Below are 20,590 nucleotides of genomic sequence, written 5' to 3'. Positions count from 1 at the left end.
GGGGGGTAAACATTTTAAAAGCTTAAAATTTTGATTTTGAAATTAAATTCCAAATTGTGAGTGAAATAATAATTACAACTTTATATTCACCTTTAGAATATTTGTTAGGTTATATATATGCTTTTGAGATCTTAGGCAGCAAGTATACATATTTATCTGTTTAATGAGGTGGTTTTGTGATAGTGACAATTACAGAGTTCTGTCTGTTTGGATTGCTGATGGGAAAAGGGCAGATTGTGTAATTAGCAGTTTTACTAAGAAGCACTGTGATATTTTATGTAACCTTTGGATTCATGAATGAGGGATACAGGTACGAACTCACTGATGATATTCTTCTCTTAAGCCATTTCATGAACGTTACCTTATTTAAAGAAGTGTTTATGATATGATCATATTTATCTTCATACATGCCCTGTCATATTTTTAATGGACAGTTATTAAATGTAGTATAGTGTTCAGTAAATACAATGCTATTGATTACATTTATTGATTTTTTTTTTCCTCTAGGAATGAGAGTTTTCATTTTAGGTGTTTATTGCAGTTGTTGAATATTAGATAAAAACATTGTGTTTAGTCAAACCTGTTTAACTATAAATTTTAGCAGTTAATATTTTCATTAGTATGTCAATAAACACTATTTACATTTTTCTTTTGCATATATAAGTTTAATATAATTTGATTTTGTTGTCAAACTTAAAATCCATTTGTACATTTTGTTTGGTAACCGTTTTTCTGATCATTTATAAAGGCTGTGAGGTAAATGTATAAATTTATTATTTATTATTGTTAGATTTGTTTGCTTGCCTTGGGAATATTTGGGAAGTGATCTTTTTTTTTGTTATGGTATAAGTGATAATATAGCTGAAAAGATCAGGTGTTATGGACTATCATTCTTTCCATCCCTCTTTACCTGTTTTAAGATTTTAACATCTAGTAGGTTTGTCTCAGATACGCTTATCAAATTATAAAACGTTGCACTGAAGCACAGCACTCACAATTCATTCAGACTTTAGAATTTGAAAATACTATATATTGCAAGCTAAGTTTTGATGGTATTGTTCATAAAATAAGTTGGAGTCACTCTCCCTCTGAATTTTTTTATCTACCTTCATACTGGCAGATATTTTAAAATATATTATAAGTAAGTGACGATAAAGAATATTTCATACTAAATAGTATGCTTATTTAAAAAATGAAATAAATGATTTATGTTAGCTTTTTATTTATGAGAAAATGAAAAAATACATAGGTTTTGCTTTTCAGAGCATTTCTGTGTGACCCAAGATATATTATTAATACTGGTTAGATATTGGGCAGCCTGGGTGGCTCAGCAGTTTAGTGCCGTATTCAGCCCAGGGTGTGATCCTGGAGACCTGGGATCAAGTCCCACGTCAGGCTCCCTGCATGGAGCCTGCTTCTCCCTCTGTCTGTGTCTGTGCCCCCCTCCCCCTTCTCTGTGTGTCTCATGAATAAATAAATAAAATCTTTTAAAAAGTACTGGTTAGATATTAACTGGGAAATCCCAGCAAGGAGAGAGAGGAAAATTTAATAGTGAGATACGGCTTTTTTTTTTTTTTTTAAAAGATTTATTTATTTATTTATTTATGATAGACCTAGAGAGAGAGACAGAGAGGCAGAGACACAGGCAGAGGGAGAAGCAGGCTCCACGCAGGGAGCCCGACGACTTGATCCCGGGACTCCAGGATCGTGCCCTGGGCCAAAGGCAAGCGCCAAACGGCTGAGCCACCCAAGGATCCCCTGAGATACGACTTTGAATAAAGGACAGTTGCCATGAAAATTGAAAAATTGGCATGTATATATTTTTAAAGGAATCAAAGTACATGTTTGAAATGAATTGAAGCTATATAGAGGAAAGGTTTAATTCATTAATTTGTATCATTAGGTATTGTTTAAGAAGAATATCTTCTAAGACTATTAATGTTCATTGTAAAATAGAATTTTCTTTTAAGCCTAGTATCTTTGTGTTATAGAAGCACTGCCACGGAGTGAGATGTGGGCCAGGGTTAGGAAATGCAGAGACATATCAGACATGGCAATATGTGGTTGTAATTGGGATGTTCTCAGCTTCAGAAAGGATTTTTTCTGAAGGCTAATTTGTAGGTCTTTATTTAGAAATCAGTGGTTATTTATTACATTGAGATAATCTGCTACCAGTTCAGTTGATCTTCAGACACATCCTCCTCCCACTCATAATGTTAACTAATCCATAATGTATTAAAAGTATAGTACTATACTTCTAATACTTTACAGCAAAGTTCCCATTAGTGACAGTATTATGTAGAAATGCATTCATTTCCAAGTAGGTTTGCCAGAAAACTGTCCCCTACTGTAGCTAGAGGGATTTATCTCCCTCTGTGTTCCCCACCCCCTTACTTGCTCTTGATTTTTTTTTCTGTTACTAATAAATGGCAATAGATAAAGGAGCTCTTACCAGTATAAATAATGTTAGTCGATGTTGGATGGGTGTTTGTGGGAGGGAAGTTTTTCAGTCGGTGTTTTGTGAACTTCAGGGATTGACTGGACTTCCTTTTGTTTAGGAGTACTCATCTTTTTGAAGAGAACTGGGCTACTTTTGTGGCCCTCAGGGGAGTAAAACTCTCATTTCACAGAGTTGTCATTACTTCTTTGTATCTTTTTAAAATTTTTCAGCATTGAGGGTTACCTGTCATCCCCTTCCGTTTTTTGCATACTTTCCTTTTGGAAATCTTCTGCTCAAGTTAAAGCTTTAAGCTTCTACATGTGCAAAGAGTTAAGAGAGGGCAGGGCTTTCCAGGAACAGCAGTTTAGGATGCCTGGGATGCGTGTTTGTTGGGGCTGAGGAGTGTCCGGAGACTACTTAGTTAAAAGGGGGCCAATTTCTAAGGAAATTTTTAAAGTGGTGCCAGTTTTGATTCTTCATCCTGAGGTGTTGGGCAGCCAGCCAGAAAGATTAGGTTTTTTTTTTTTAACTTTTGATTTTGTAATAATTTTAGATTTTGAGAGAATTTGAAAAATACTACACTTTATTTCTCTATAGTACTCACCTAAATTTTTAAAATGTTGACAATTTAAGCTTGTCCTCCCTCCCCTTCCCCTTTTTGCTCCCCACTTTCTCACTCTCTGTATAATCTTTTTCTGAATTATTAGAGAATGAATTAGAAACGTAATACCAATTTAGCCTGAGTGTACTACTTTAATGTGTAGTTTTAATTAAAAAAAAATGAAATTTCCTACATGATTATAGTACAATGATCAAAATTAGTAAATTAACATTTTTCACAGAGCTGTTAGTTAATCTGCAGATCATATTCAAATTTCACTCAATATTCTCCATACTGAAGAGGGAAACTTTTTCTAGTCCAGAATCTAGGCCAGGATCACACACTCCATTTAGTTGTCCTGTCTCTTTAGTTTTTCAGTCTATTCGTTCTGGAATATTTCCTCATTCTTGCCTTGTCTTTAAAGACATTGATGTCTCTGAAGCCTTGTTTTAGGTTCTTGGGAGACATTGCCTTGATTTTTTTTTTTTTTTTTTAAAGGATTCATTTATTTCCTTGAGAGAGCATGCATGCTTGGGGAGGAGCAGAGGGAAAGGATCTCAAGCCGACTCTCTGCTGAGTGTGGAACCTAAAGTAGGGCTGGATCCTAAGACCCTGAGATCAGGACTTGAGTTGAGAGTTGAATGCTTATCTGACTGAGGCACTCAGATACCCCTGCCTTCATCTTAACAATGGATTTTACAATCACAACCTTGTTTCACTCTTCTTGGAATGGTTTTCTGATAGTGGCCTAGGTTTTGTCTTTGTCTGGAAGCCATTCCTTAGTTTTATATTTGCTTTTTGTAGAGTGTATGAATTTTCAGAACCAGCAAGTAGCCTTTCCTAATTTAGTTTATACTCTGGTATTTTTTTTTTTTAATTTTTATTTATTTATGATAGTCACAGAGAGAGAGAGAGAGAGAGAGAGGCAGAGACACAGGCAGAGGGAGAAGCAGGCTCCATGCACCGGGATCCTGATGTGGGATTCGATCCCGGGTCTCCAGGATCGCGCCCTGGGCCAAAGGCAGGCGCCAAACCGCTGCGCCACCCAGGGATCCCCTCTGGTATTTTTTTTTTAAGTAAAAAATCAGATTGCATTTTCAACATACTACCTAAAAAATTGCCTTAGTGAAGTCATCCAATTCATTAAATACACTTTCTATTTTTTGTGTTACCATAGGCAACAATGTTGCTAAACTACTAGCTTCTATATAACAAGGACCCCTTTTCTGCTAATTTTCAATTAAATTTCTTTCATTTTCTTTTATGCTTTAGATAGCAGCCTCCTGAAAGTTTACAAGGTTTCTAGTAATAGTATCTGCAGTGTTATTATTAGGCTTCCATTCATAATCTGAAAGTCCTTCTACCTTTTGTCCATTGCTTAATTCCATGCAACTTCCACATTTTTAGTTTTTTTATTATGGTAGCATCCCACTCCATGTAAGAAATTCTGAATCATTTACCTTTTGCAGCATAGCAAATTTTCCTAGTTTAGTGCCTTAATTAAAATAAACATTTATTGTCTCAGTTTCTGTGGGTCCAGAATTTGGACTTCATGTATTTCTAGCTCAGGGTCTCTCATCTGATTATGGTCCAGGTTTTGGCAGGAATACAGTCAATTGAAGATGATTGTGAGATGGAAGATGTTCTTCCACGATGGCTTATTCACAGGCTAGCATGTTGGTTCTGGGTGAGTAAGATCCTCATTTTCTAGCTGCATGGATTTTTCCATAGGGCTGAGTAAGTATCCTTATGACATGGTACCAAGCTTTTCCCAGAATGAGTGATCCAAGATAGGGCAAGGTGAAAGCTGCAGCTTTTTTGTGACCTATCCCTTATGTTATACATTATCTTTTTTTCCTTATTGCATTGCTTTTTTAAAAAACATTTTTTGGTGGTTAAAATATATATAAAATATCATTTTCCATTTTTAACCACTCTTAAGACATTCATTTTTGCAGTATTCTGTTGGTTACACAGAATAACCTGTTCAGTGTAGTTGGATATTACCTGGGGGAGTAAAGATCATGGGAAACTCTTGGAAGCTGGCTACCACACCCTGAGAATTGGGTAGATACCCTGTTTCCTATTAAATTTTCACCCACAGGTTTTAGCATTTATTGATGATTCTCCCTGAAATAGTGTTTGACAAAAGTGATTTTCCATAATTCATTCTACATCCATTAGTTGGCATTCTGCTGTAAATTAGAGCTTCCCTTCCTTTTTCACTTTCTTTGTCAGTAATGGGGAAGAGAAGATTCTATAGAGGAAATCAGAAGTAGCCATAGATACATGAGGAAAATTAAGAGAGATCTAATAGGTTTTGGAATCCAGGAGAAGTGACTATTTCAAAAAAGTTAGTGCTCAGCAATTAGATTGCGTACAAAAGATCAACTACTACAAGGCACAATATATGTTCTTTGGATTTAATGCTAAAGAAGTTGAGAAGGAGTCTCAGTGTCATGGTCAGAGGAGAAGCTTATTGAAGTTGGTAAATGAGTACGGTAGGTATGAGGAAATGTAAATAGTGAGAGTATTTAGCTCTTCAAAGAACCTTGGTTGTCAAGAAAAGGGGAGAAATAGGGCAATAAGTGGAGGAATATATGATATTAAGACGTAGTAGACCATAAGAAAAAATACTGTGTCTTCCTCTGTTGTTGGAGGGAGAAGGAAAGAGGCATCTAGGTGAATAACTTGGTCACCGGGATAACGAAGCAGAGAAAATAGGTATGGACAGGATCCTCAGGGAGATATTGCTAGGCAGATTGGATATGAAGATAAGGAAAAGGAAACCATTTGTTTTCACTAGTGTTTAAAGTAGTGGATCATGAGAACCAAGGTTGGGTAATGGATGTAAATGAAACTGAGAAACAAGGTCATATAGATTTGGACAAAATGTTAGAGCAAGGGCCTGGAAGACTGAGTGATGTTCAAGAATAAGTAAGAGTATGAATCAACTGCAAGGTGTGGAAAAAGTGTAGATACTAGTGGTTCAGTATTTCACTAGACTGTTCTGGCTTCAGCTGTTGTGAGACAAATCTCCATGGGTCTCAGATTTGTACATCTCTTGTGAATAGAGGCCTTGACTGCTTTTCTTCCAGATTATCTTTTCAAAGTTGTTTATGTAATTAACAGCATTGGAAAAATGGAGGCAGCATCATTAAGAGGAAAGGGCAGATTTGCTCACAGCCATGAAAAATACAGAGATAATATCTCTTTCTGGGATAATTGACAGCAGATCTGCTTACTATTTGGAATAGGTTCCCTAAGCCCAACAAGGTTCCTCTCCTGTAATACAACCTACCATGTGTGCAAGTGTCATTTGGCCTTTTTCAAGTTATCCTGTCAGAATTGGGGCCTGGGAGACTGATGGAAATGCTGATGTTCTGGCAACTGCTGTTGCTGTAAGTAATAAAGCCCTTTGTGTACAACGCAGGAGTCTTGTGTCTTCTTCCAGCATCCTTGAAACTAGCAGGCTAACTTTTTAGATTGCAGGTATACTAGACCCTTCATAATTTTTGGTACAAGATATATTTATAGGCATATTGATGAAGAGGGATTTTAAGTGAAAACCATTGGAATTAGGATTTTTGGGGATTGGGAGATTTGTCCATTTAGGATTAGCCTTAGTTTGGTAACACACCCATTCTTGTGGTCAGGGCTTTGGGGATAGATACTATAGTTGAAGGTCTTAGTAAGATCACATAGAGTAGGGAAGAATTACCTAAAGAAAAATAATGGGCAGACAAAAACAAGAGATATCTATTAGTAAATGACAGAGCCAGGATTCAAGACCAAGTATGCCTGATTCCAAAGTTCATGGATTATTTTTCATATGTCTTTCTGACTTTTACTTGGAGGCTTAATAATCACATTTCTTTAAAAGTTAGATAAATCAGATATATTACAAAATTTAACTTTTGTATTGTACAAATGGTGAAGTTTTTGCATATTCTAAAAAGAATAATACAAAGATCTTTAAATGAATCTTCTTTTTCCTTTTTCTTATGAATCTTATACAGTGTTCCTGGATGTTCTTATTAGGCAGGTGAATGAGGGCGCCTGGCTGGCTCAGTTAGCAGAGCATGTGTCAGGGTTGTGAGTTCGAGCCTCACATTGGGCATGGAGCCTACTTTTAAATATAAAATATTTTTAAAATGTATTAGACTGGTGAATGTTTGAGAGAAGAGATTTTACGAAGAGCTTGTACTTAGAAGGGATAGATATGTCGTCAAAGAGGATGAATAGTGAAAGTTACAAGTTGGTGTGAATAACCTTTTTGAAATTTTTCTTGAATTCAGATGTTGAAGACAAGAATTAATACAGTGTGCATCAGTTAAATGGCCTGTCCATGAAAGAAATTTTATGACTAATTGAATTGGCTGAGGGCTAAGTTCTTTAGTCTATAGTTATCATTTTTTGTAAGGTTAAGATTGCACAAAGTATTAAGACTCAAATACTTTTTAAGATTTTATTTATTTATTCATGAGATATACAGACAGAGAGAGAGACAGAGACACACAGGCAGAGGGCTTCATGCTGGGAGCCCGACGTGGGACTCGATCCCGGATCTCCAGGATTAGGCCCTGGGCTGAAGGTGGCGCTAAACCGCTAAGCCACCCTGGCTGCCCAAGACTCAAATACTTAAATGCATTTAGATGTTTAGAATTATATTCCAGCTATCTAAAACCCTAGCAATATGGAAATTAAGTATGTTATTAGAATATTATATATATTTTGATATAGATAATATATATTAAACTAATTTCCTTTTTCATGGATGAAGAAATAAGGACATGAATGTTTAATTGATATTGATAAATGTTTATGAAACATTCACTGAATTCAAGACACCATGTTTATTTCCTAGGAAAACAAATTAAAAATCTAGAGAGTCACATTAACGTTAAACAATTTGTCCAAAGTTACGTATTTGGGAGCATAACAGTGAGAAAACCTAGTTTGTATTTTTAAACTTTTGTATTCATTTGGTTTTTCTTTTATATATTTCAGTATGTAGCTACAAGCAGTGAAAGTGTTATCAGTAAATAGGTAGAAGTTTCTGAAAAGCTGTTTACTGTATTTCATCTAATTTGATTTGCCACTGATGTATACATACCAATAAGAATGAAAAAAGGGGGATCCCTGGGTGACGCAGCGGTTTGGCGCCTGCCTTTGGCCCAGGGCACGGTCCTGGATATCCGGGATCGAATCCCACGTCAGGCTCCCGGTGCATGGAGCCTGCTTCTCCCTCTGCCTGTGTCTCTGCCTCTCTCTCTCTCACTGTGTGCCTATCATAAATAAATAAAAGTTAAAAAAAAATTAAAAAAAAATTTAAAAAAAAAGGATGAAAAAAGGATGCCAAGTAAACTGTGACATAGGATCATTGTAATATATGCATCTATTTTACAGATTTAAATAAGTTACTTAGAATCTGTTCCACATGGCATGTCAGAGAGCTTGAGGTTCATGTTCTTTTCCCTTAATAAGTATTAGCTATATACTTGATAAATACTTGAAAGTTTATATATAGAGAGTTATCATATATATATTTCCATATATGTATGGTTGTCACTTTTTATACTTATAGTAGCTAATGTTTAGAAATGATAAAATAGTTAATAATAGATGAAAAGTTATGACCTAACTCTGGAATGGGATATGTTGTGCCTCAGTTTTCTCCTTGGATCTCGGTGATACTAGTATTAAATCTCATAAGGTGTTTGTAAAAATTGAGTTCATACATGACTTTGTACTTCTTAAAATGCTAATTGAAAATCTGGTTCCAGACAACTCAGTAGTATCTTAGGTCCTAATATTATTATTACTTTTAAAATCATGATTTAAAAGTATTTTTTTTTAATTTTTTAATTTATTTATGATAGGCACACAGTGAGAGAGACAGGCAGAGCACAGGCAGAGGAAGAAGCAGGCTCCATGCACCGGGAGCCTGACGTGGGATTCGATCCCGGGTCTCCAGGATCGCGCCCTGGGCCAAAGGCAGGCGCTAAACCGCTGTGCCACCCAGGGATCCCTAAAATCATGATTTAAAGCACAAATGGGTGAATGGGTTTTTAATATAAATAAAAGATACAGTATACAAAAGTGTATGCTTTAAATTTTTTATGAGAAATATAATTTTGCTTAAGGATTTTTTTAAAGACTTTATTTGAGACAGAGAGAGAGAGAGACAGACAGACAGGCAGAGGGAGAAGCAGGCTCTGTGTGGGGAGCCTGACGTGAGACTTGACCCCGGGTCTCCAGGATCATGCCCTGGGCTGAAGGCAGCGCTAAACCGCTAAGCCACTGGGCTGCCCTGCTTAAAGATTTTACTTATGAAAGGCTGAAGAAAATTCAGCAGGGTGTTAACAATTATGGCTATACCATATTTAGCCTTTTTAAAAAACTGTATTTTCTACATATTTTAAAAATATTTTTACCTTTCTATTTAAAAATATTTTCAGGGGGACCTGGGTGGCTCAATTGGCTGTGTCCAAATCTTGATTTTGGCTCAGGTCATGATTTCAGAGTCCTGGGATCAAGCCCTGCAATGGGCTATGTGCTCAGCAGGGAGTCTGCTTGAGGGCTATCTCTCTCTCTCTCCTTTTCCCTCTGTTCCTTCCCCCCACCTTGCTGAGGCTCGCTTGCTTTCTCTCTCTCTCTCTCTCTCTCAAATAAAAATAGATGAATCTTTAAAAAAATAAAAGATTTTAATATTACAGGAAATTTGAATGGGTAGTACAATGAATAACTACATAGGCTTAACCTAGATTCAGGAGTTGTTGACATTTTACCACATCTGATTTCTCTTCATCTTTATACATCTACATAAAATACAGAGACATTAAAAAAGAGCTATAATACATCCATTTGAGAATTAATTGCTCACATTGAGACACTTTATCTCTAAATAGGAATATCTTCTAAGAACATTCTTCTATATTGCTGCAATGTAATTGTCTTACTTAGGAAATAGAATATTAATATATGAAATCATGTACTATATTAATCATTAATAGCATTAGTCATAATATAGTTTGATATTAATATAATTAGCCATAATATATAATACATAAGATTAATATATAACATTAACATAACATTATGTAAACATTTTACTTAGGAAATGTGACTACTGTCTAACACACAGTCTATATCCAAATATCTCCTTTTGTCCCAATAATGTCCTTTAATAGCTGATTTGAAAAATAATTGATCCAGAATTCAGTGAAGTATCAAATACTGCATTAGGTATTTTTCTTTAATCTTTTTTTTTTTAAATATTTATTTATTTATGATCGAGAGAGAGAGAGAGAGAGAGAGAGAGGGGCAGAGGAGGAGGGAGAAGCAGGCTCCAAGCACCGGGAGCCCGACGCGGGACTCTATCCCGGGACTCCAGGATCGCGCCCTGGGCCAAAGGCAAGCGCCAAACCGCTGAGCCACCCAGGGATCCCCCTTTAATCTTCTTTAATCTAAAACAGTCTATAGGCTTTTCTACCTTTCACGACATTGACATTTTTGAAGAGTCCAGACCAATTGTTTTACAAATGTTCCTCTCCTGGGATTTGTATTATTTATTTAAACCTCCTGAATAGATCCATGTTAAACATATTTGGTAGAATTACCACATAAGTGGTTACTGTTCACAGTGCATCATATCCTTAAAAAAGAAAAAAAGGATCGTTGTGTCACGTCCTTTTAGTGGGGATGGTATTTAGAAACCAAATCTATTTTGGAGTGGGTCCCTATTTTACCATGGACCCCTGCCTAGACGGTTAATTTGAGATGTTATATCAGTCCTTCTTCCCATTAGGCCTTTTGCATGTATCTAGTATTGGCAAGTGTAAAACCCTTCTTTGTTTCAGATGCTCTTTTCAAGTTGGCCTCTAGTGCTTTCCAGTAGAGACTGTTGATAATTTGTGGGTTTACTTGTTGCTTCCTTCACTCCTCACAAATACTGTTACCATACAGTCTTGTGGTGTTTTGTCCCAACCTGCTTGTATTTCAGGGTTCTTGGCAATATTTTGAACATGTGGTTTGTTGTAAATATTATTCCATAGGTTTTGGTTTTCCTGTTTAAGTTGTTTCTCTTTATGTAGGGATTCAGAGAGGCTCATGGGGGGCTTGACCCCAGGATCCTGGGATCATGCATGACCTGAGCCGAAGGCAGATGCTTAATCAACCGAACCACCCAGGCACCCCTTTTATTTGGTTTCTTACTTCAGTTAATCATTAACTTCATCATGAAGTGTATTACTCAAATATGAGAATCAAATGGGCACTAATAAGTTTTAGATCAACCAATAATAGATACGGAATTACTTTGTACCAAGTCTTTCATGTAATAGGTAGACTGGAAAACTGTGCTGAAATATTATGAATGTAATACTAGTTTATCCTTAATTGAGAGTTCTTATGATCTGCCTCGTGTCTGCCCATTATGGTTGCTTGCCAGTTTTCCTCCTTTCATGTTTAGTAGAGGTCAATGTCTCTGTAACAATTCTCTGAAGAAGGTTGGAACCTTTGTCCACCAATGACAAATCTATATTGATAATCTTACTATTACAACTGGATGGAACTGAGGCCAACTTCCAGATTGTGAAGGAGGTCCTCCTACCTGGAGAAGGGTTATTAGCAACCACCAGGACATCATTTGGATAGCTATATTTGAATGTATTTCCCAGTTCTCAGCTTGGAACCATCTCAAGTCCTTCTCCTTATAAAACAATAAAATGGAGGACCATTTATTTACTGCCTGATTGACCATACAGTGTATTTAATATGTTTGTTACCGGGATCCCTGGGTGGTGCAGCGGTTTGGTGCCTGCCTTTGGCCCAGGGCGCGATCCTGGAGACCTGGGATCGAATCCCGCATCAGGTTCCCAGTGCATGGAGCCTGCTTCTCCCTCTGCCTGTGTCTCTGCCTCTCTCTCTTTCTCTCTCTGTGACTATCATAAATAAATAAAAATTAAAAAAAAATATGTTTGTTACCGTTTCCATAGACTTTCCTCAGATTTCATTAATTGGCCTGTGATGCCCTTATCCTTCCTCTTCCAGAAAGCCATATCTCTAACAGCATCATGTTCTCATCACTACTTGTCAGGAACTGTGAAAGAGGTATATAAATACTCTACTTGTAACTAGTTAGGAGACAGAGGAGAATTCTGTGTCAGAGATGGACAGTTTATTACTTAGTCACGGTAGCCAGAGTATCAGTATTTTTGCACTGTTTCCCCAAGACCCAGTTTCCATAGGGCAACACAGGGCCATGTGATACCTGTTCATGCAGTCTATTACATTGTAGTAGAAGAACCGCAAGCTTAGGGCATCTGAATCTTTTGTAACGGACGGTAAGCATGGCTGCCCTTTGGTCCTAAAATAGATATTCTGAGTCTGTTCATTATACAACCTTGAAAAGATAGTCTAAAACAAGGGGTAAGTCGTTGTCTCCTTTGCAAGACATACAGAGAAAACAATGGGACTCACACAGAATTGTCTCCCAACATAACAATTTTTATTTTTATTTTTATTTTTTATTTTTTTTAATTTTTATTTTTTTAAAAAATTTATTCATGATAGGCACACAGTGAGAGAGAGAGAGAGGCAGAGACACAGGCAGAGGGAGACGCAGGCTCCATGCACCGGGAGCCTGATGCGGGATTCGATCCCAGGTCTCCAGGATCGCGCCCTGGGCCAAAGGCAGGCGCTAAACCGCTGCGCCACCCAGGGATCCCCCAACATAACAATTTTTAAATTATGAGTTGGCTTAATACAGTGTTTATTTTTCATTCGCAGCTAAGTCTGAAACAGGTGTTCTTGATTGGCCGGCAGCTTTCTTCCAAGTTACGAATCAGGAAACTAGGTTTCTTCCATATTATGACTGAGCCTTCTTTGCAGTGTTGCTTCTTCTTCTTCTTTTTTTTTTTTTTTTAAGATTTTATTTATTTATTCATGAGAGACACAGAGAAAGAGAGGCAGAGACACAGGCAGAGGGAGAAGCAGGCTCCATGCAGGGAGCCCGACGCAGAACTCGATCCCGGGTCTCCAGGATCACACCCTGAGCTGAAGATGGTGCTAAACCGCTGAGCCACCTGGGCTGCCCTGCAGTGTTGCTTCTATGGCTGTGATGGTCATTTGCCTTAATCTCTGGAGGAGGAAGGAGCATGGACACTAAGTGGTTGGGCTGTTTAAAGACTATGCCCAGAAGTGATAGACATCATTTTTTATTCAGGTTGCATTTCGCTGGAACCCAATGACCGCATAACTGCAAAGGAAGCTGGGAAGTATCTAGCTATATGCTGAGTAAGAAAAAGAAATGGGTTTGGTGAATAGCTAGCATACTTCATTTTAGCCATTCATTTTGTTAAGTCATATGTAATTATAAAAAATTCAAACAGGGCAAAGCATTCTAAGAATTGCAAATTAATTGAGGAAAAAAAAATCCATTACAGAATCCACCATCCAGAAATAACCATCATTACTACTAAGTAAGCATCTAGATGTCATTTTTTTTTTTTAAGATTTTACTTATTTATTCATGAGAATACACAGAGAGGAGAGAGAGAGAGAGAGAGAGAGGCGGAGACACAGGCAGAGGGAGAAGCAGGCTCCATGCAGGGAGCCCTACGCGGGACTCGATCCTGGATTTCCAGGATCACGCCCCAGGCTGTAGGAGGCGCTAAACCGCTGAGCCACCCGGGCTGCCCTAGATGTCATTTTTATACATACATATTATAGATAGATTAAAAGAGATGGTTAGATTGATAAAAGTTACTTTGTTAAGATGGTATAATGGTATTAATATTTAAATATTAAAGTCAGATTTAGTTGGTTGTATAGAAGAAAAAGTGAAGTAAAATAGGTAACGTTTTTGAACTTCAAATAAAATTTTCTTACAAGCTATAATCAAATATAACTTGAAATTTAATAACAGAGATTACAAAACCAAACACAAAATGGCCTTTCCAATTCAGACGCTCTCAGTTATAACAGAATATTGCTAAAGTAATAGGGAATTTGCTGTTTTGCATAAGAAGTTCAGCGGCTAGATTTTTCTAAGATCAGTTAATTTAACAATAGCCAATCTAAGAGTGGCAGGGCATTGTTGTCTCTTTTGTGGTTCTCTTGACTTTTCTAGGCATTGCCCGGTCACTGCGGTTGTTTTAAGGGTCTTAGCCTGATACTTGAACATCTGAAGTCAGAAAGGGAGAACCTTCTAGAGAAACAAGACCGGGGGCACCTGGGTAGTGTAGTTGGTTAAGCAACTGACTCTTGGTTTCGACTCAGGTCATGATCTCAGGGTCATGAGCTGAGATTGAGCCCCAGGTCAAGTCCCATGTGGGGCTGTGCACTCAGCAGGGGGACTGCTTGAAGATTCTCTCCCTCTGCTTCTCCCCCCACCTGTGTGTGAGTGCTCATGTTCTTTCTCTCTCAAATCAATCAATCAATCAATCTTAAAAAAGAGAATGTTCATGGCCATATCATAGGAATTGTCCCCTTTTATTTTATTATCTCAACCTAAACCTATCCCACACCAAAAGCAGCCAGTGTCTAAGGAGAATATACGCATCTTAATGGACTCAGACACACCCATGTTCACCCCTGTGTTGGAGAATGATGCTACTTTCATGAGGATGTGAGCAAGTGATTAGCCAAAGAAAATGAAGAACTTTATCTACAAGAAAGGGATTTATGTGTAATTACTGTTTAGTGGCAAACTGTTATGTTCTGTTATTAACTAAATGCTTCAAAATCTGTATCATGGCCTGCTGTGAAAGATTTAGCATCCCTGTGCTGTTCTCATTTCCTGCTATCCAATTTGTTGTTTTTTAAGATGTTTATGTTACATTTTTCAGGTTTGTAAACCATTATTTCCTCAGAGCTTCTTTTAGGTTTGTTCTGTATGTAATTTAAATTTTTAGATGGCCACTACCAGTACTTTTACGATAGCTTCTCCAGTAAGTTCTTTTATATCATCTCTAAAATTGACTGAATTTTATCGTCAAGTTTTTTTTTTTTTTTTTTCAAGACTAAGTTCTTAGGAGACCTTCTCTTGACTTTTTTCATAATGGAAAATCTTTCTTGCCTTAATTTTTGAATTCATCTGTCTTGGTTGTATATAGTATTGTTGAGTCACAGTCTCTTTCCCCTAAGAATTTAAATAGTGGGCTTGGAATATTGCTGTGGAGATGACCATAGACAGCCATAGGTTCACCTTCCTGCCCCTTCCCCCTTGCATTCTACTAAGTTTAATTACAATAAGCCTGGCTGTTATACATTCTGTGGCAGTTTTTCAGACTGCATTGTTTCAGTTTATTTTATCAGCTTTTATGTTTGAATGCATCTTTTGTTCCCCATTCCTTGGATTCTCTACTTTAGGGACATGAATTATCCTTATGTTTGATTATCTTTGTTTTTTTTATAGTTATTAGTTTCTCTCTCTCTCTTTTTAAATATTTTATTTATTCATGCAAGACACACAGAGAGAGAGGCAGAGACATAGGCAGAGGGATAAGCAGGCTCCTTGCAGGGAGCTGGATGCAGGACTCAATCCCTGGATCTGGGATCACACCCTGAGCCAAAGGCAGAGGCTCAACCACTGAGCCACCCAGGCGTCCCTCTCTCTTTTAAAAAATTTTTAATTTAATTTGCTTTCAATTAATTAACATAGTGTATTAATAGTTTCAGAGGTAAAGGTCCAGTGATTCATCAGTCTTATATAATACCCATGCTCGAGGCATCTGGGTGACTCACTGGTTGAGCATCTGCCTTCGGCTCAGATCTAGATCCTGGGGTCCTGGGATTGAGTTCCATATTGGGCTCTCCCTGGGGAGCCTGCCTCTCCCTCTGCCTGTGTCTCTTTCTCTCTCTGTCTCTCATGAATAAATAAATAAAATCTTAAAAAAAAAAAATAACACCAGTGCTCATTACCTCCTGTGCCCTCCTTAATGTCCATCACCCAATTGCCCCATTCTCCCAACCCTTTCCCCTCCAGCAGCCCTCAGTTTATTTTCTGTGATTAAGAGTCTATTATGGTTTGTCTCCCTCTCTGGTTTCATCATTTTATCCTTCCTTCCTTCCTTCCTTCCTTCCTTCCTTCCTTCCTTCCTTCCTTCCTTCCTTCCTTCCTTCCTTCCTTTGTGCTCTTGTTTTGTTTCTTATATTTCACATATGAGTGAAATCATATGATAATAGTCTTTCTCTGACTGACTTATTTGGCTTAGCATAATGTCCTGTAGTTCCATCCACGAGGTTGGAAATGGCAAGATTTCTTTCCTTTTTTTTTTTTTTGGATGGCTGAGGATTATTCATTGTGTGTGTGTGTGTATACACACACACACACACACACCACATCTTCTTTATCCATTCATCTGTTGATTGACATCTGACATTGATTGACATTTGGCTATAGTGGACATTTTTGCTATGAACATTGGGGTGCAGGTGTCCCTTTGGATCAGTGCATTTGTATCTTTGGGGTCAATACCTAGTAGTGCAATTGCTAGGTTGTAGGATAGCTCTATTTTCAACTTTTTAAGGAACCACCATACTGTTCTCCAGAGTGGCTATACCAGCTTGCATTTCTACCAACAGTGTAAGAGGAGTCCCCTTTCTCTGCATCCTCACTATTAGTTCCTCTCAACTGCTTTAATATCTGTTTTTCATTTTTATACTGTGATTATTTCATGCCTTTTAGTAGTGTTTTTATTTTCAATGTATACTCTTTTCCTTAATGTTTGTTTACCTGTTTTCTTTTAGTTTTTAAATTACTTTGGTTCTCAATCCCTGATATTTTATCTTTTTTTCCCCTGTTTTGTCATTCTTCTTGAGTTTTGTATGAATTTATGTTCAAAGTAAGTTTTATTTAGCATGGGGCAAGGGTTTTGTTTCTGGTTTTTGTTCTTTTGAGATTTTATTTATTTATTTGACAGAATGAGAGAGCACACAAGCAAGGGGGAGCGGCAGGCACAGTGGGAAGGAGAAGCAGGCTCCCCCAGAGCAGAGAACTTCATGCTGAGCTCCATTTCAGGACTGTGAGATCATGACCTGAGCCAAAGGGAGATACTTAACTGGCTGAGCCACCCAGGTGCCCATAGCATGGGGCAGTTTTGAAAAATAACTTTATGCTGAGTTATGTTTACTCCTAGATTGAGAGTTTTGGTTATCTTATGATGCATGTTATGTTTTTTAAATTGTTTGTTTTGGGACACCTGGGTGGCTCAGTGGTTGAACGTCTGCCTTCAACTCAAGGCGTGATCCTGCGGTCCCGGAATCAGGTCTCATATCGGGCTGCCTCCGTGGAACCTGCTTCTCCCTCTGCCTGTGTCTCTGCCTCTCTTTCTCTGTGTCTCTCATGAATAAATAACATCTTAAAAAAAAATAGGTTGTTTTTTGGCTGTAGTCTGTGCACACATGGCTGTGCAATAGTTTTTCATCTTACTCATGCTTGGGAGGCTCCTTTTAGTCATTTGCTCCACTATAATTTAGGTAATTTCTTGAAACTCTTCTCACCATTTTTGAGACCAGGGTTTGAGGGCAAAGTATTATTATTATTTTAAAGTATACTCTTTAATCCCATCCCCTATTTTACCCATCCCCCCACTTACCTCCTCTCTAGTAACCATCAATTTATTCTCTGTAGTGAATAATGTATTTCTTGATGTCTTTTTTTTTCTTCCCCTCTTTGCCTGTTTTGTTTCTTAAATTCTAAATGTGAGTTAAAGGATATGGTTTTTGTCCTTCTCTGACTTCTTTATTTTGCCTATTAGCATTGTACTCTGGCATTATACTCTCCATTCATGTTGTTGCGAATGGTAAGATTTCATTCTTTTTTTATGACTGAATGGTATTCCATTTTGTATATATACCATATCTTCTTTATCCATTGATCTATTGATGGATTCTTGGGCTCCTTGCATAGTTTGGCTAGTGTAAATGATGCTTCAATGAACATAGGGGAGCATGTATCTCTTTGGATTAGTGTTTTGTATTTTTTGGGTAAATACCCAATAATGTAATTACTGAATCATATAGTAGTACTATTTTTAATTTTTGTGGAACCTCCATACTGTTTTCCAGAGTAGGTGCACCAGTTTGTATTCCCACCAACAGGGTAAGAGGGTTCCTTTTTTCCCATATCCTTGCCAAAATTTGTTGTTTGGTATATTTCTGATTTCAGCCATTCTGACAGGTGTGAGGTGATCTTATAGTTTTGATTTGCATTTTCTTGATGTGAGTAATGTTGAGCATCTTTTCATGTGTCTGTTGGTCACCTGTATTTCTTCTTTGGTAGTGTCTTTTCATGTCTTTTGTGTCTTTTTTAGTTGGATTAGTTGGTTTTTGGGTGTTAAGTTGTATCAGTTCTTTATATATCTTGGATACTAAACTTTTATCAGATATGTCATTCGCAAATATCTTCTCCCATTCTGGAGGTTGCTTTTTAGTTTTGGTTGTTTCCTTCACTGTTCAGAAGCTTTTTATTTTGATGTAGTCCTAGTAGTTGATTTTTTGCTTTTATTTCTGTTGCCTCGGGAGACATATCTAGAAAAATGTTGATATGACTGATGTCACAGAGATTTCTGCTTGTGCTCTCTTCAAGCATTTTTATGGTTTCAGGTCTCACATTTAGATCTTAAGTTTTGTTTGTGTATGGTGAAAGAAAGTGGTCCCATTTCATTCTTTTGCATGTGGCACTCCAATTTTCCCAACACCATTTGTCAAAGAGGCTGTTTTTTCTCTGTTTTTTCTCTGTTCATTCCTCCTTTGTCAGTTATTAATTGACCATCTAATTGTGGATTTATCTTCGGGTTTTCTGTCCTATTCCATTGATCTGTGTATCTTTTTTTAATGCCAGTACCATACTATTTTAATCACTAAGTGCTTTGTAATATAACATGAAATCTGGAATTATGATACCTCTAGTTTTTCCTTTTCAAGATCGCTCTGGCTATTCTAAGTCTTTTGTGGTTCCCTATAAATTTTAGGATTGTTTTTTCTAGTTCTATAAAAATGTTGATATTTTGTTAGGGATTGCATTAAATGTTTAGAGTGCTTTGGATAGTATAGACATTTTAACATTTTTTCTTCCAACTCATGAACATGGAATGTCTTTTCATTTTTTTTTTTGCATTCTTTTGACTTTTGTCAGTGTTTTATAGTTTTCAGAGTACAGGTCTTTCACCTCTTTTATTCCTAGATATCCTGTTATTTTTGGTACAATTGTGAGTGTAATTTTTTCTTAGTTTCACTTTCTGCTGCTTCATTATTAGGGTATAGGAATGCAGTAGATTTCTGTACATTGATTATGTATCCTGAATTCATTTGTCAGTTATGGCAGTTTTTTGGTGGAGTCTTTTCAGGTTTTCACTATATATAGCATCATGTCATCTATAAAGAGTTTACTCCTTCTTTACCAATTTGGGTGTCATTTCTTTTTTTATGTTGTCTGATTGCTGTGGCTAGGACTTCCAGGACTGTGTTGAATAAAAGTTTTGAGAGTGGACATCTTGTCTTCTTCCTGACCTTAGGGGAAAAGCTCTGTTTTTCACCATTCAGTGTGATGTTGGTTGTAGGTTTTTCATATAAGGTCTTTATTATGTTGAGGTATATGAAGGCTAATAAGTATGTTTCCCTCTTTCTGAAGCCAGAGGGAATGGCAAAGGTGCAGTATAAAAAGCTCGGGTTAGGACAAAAGGAGTTTTTGGTAAAACCCCAGGCTTAGCTCTCTTTTTAAATACTTGATTAAATGTCTTATACTAGGTTTTAATCATTCAACTATGTGTGGGGTATCTCATTCTAATGGGAGAATACCCTAAGATTTTATATAATTCATTCTTAGCCTAGATCCTGGACTTCCAAAGAGTCAGGACCTCGTTACTCTTCATGTCTTTCATCTCCTAGTTTTTCCTTTTTCTGCCCTGAAGCTAGTCCTACTCTTTAGGCAGTAAAAGAATAAGTTATGGAGGCAGGATAATAGAAAGATAAAAGATTTCTTCTTTTCAGATTTGGGAATTTTTGTCGTATTCTCAGAATTTTAAGGAATTGGAAATAGGATTAATAGCTGAAACCTAGGGCAGCCCTGGTGGTGCAGCGGTTTAGTGCTGCCTGCAGCCCGAGGTGTGATCCTGGAGACCCGGGATCGAGTCCCACGTCGGGCTCCCTGCGTGGAGCGTGCTTCTCCATCTGCCTGTGTTTCTGCCTCTCTCTCTTGCTCTATGAATAAATAAATACAATCTTAAAAAAAAAGAAGATAGCTCACACCGGGACAATTTCTGCTCGATTTCTAAAATCTTCTATTTCATTGCCTAGTTGCCAGTTTTTGTTTAAAGCATTATTACCTGCTTTTTCCATCTCCCCAATTTTGCTTGCTGTTGTATTTGTTGTTTTATTTTTTTGTTTTGCTGGTTTTCACGTGTTTTTTACTTGTTTAACATTGGAAAAATATGTGGTTACACATCACCTTTTTACACACTGAGAATTATTTGAACATATGCATTCTTTCATTTTTGGAAATTCACTCAATTCCAACACAGAATTGAATTATATTAAAATAA

At 37.1% G+C, this 20,590-nt stretch overlaps 1 protein-coding gene across 25 annotated transcripts in view; it reads left to right on the top strand.

Annotated features, from left to right (window-relative positions):
- The window catches only part of MLLT10 (MLLT10 histone lysine methyltransferase DOT1L cofactor), a 251,054-nt gene that overhangs the window by 135,244 nt on the left and 95,220 nt on the right, over positions 1-20,590 (top strand). The window lies entirely within an intron of this gene.

The sequence above is a fragment of the Canis lupus genome, chromosome 2 (assembly GCF_003254725.2).
Source record: "Canis lupus dingo isolate Sandy chromosome 2, ASM325472v2, whole genome shotgun sequence".
NCBI lineage: Eukaryota > Metazoa > Chordata > Mammalia > Carnivora > Canidae > Canis > Canis lupus.
Note: the sequence above shows the minus strand (reverse complement) of the source record. Positions and strands in the feature narration are given on the sequence as shown.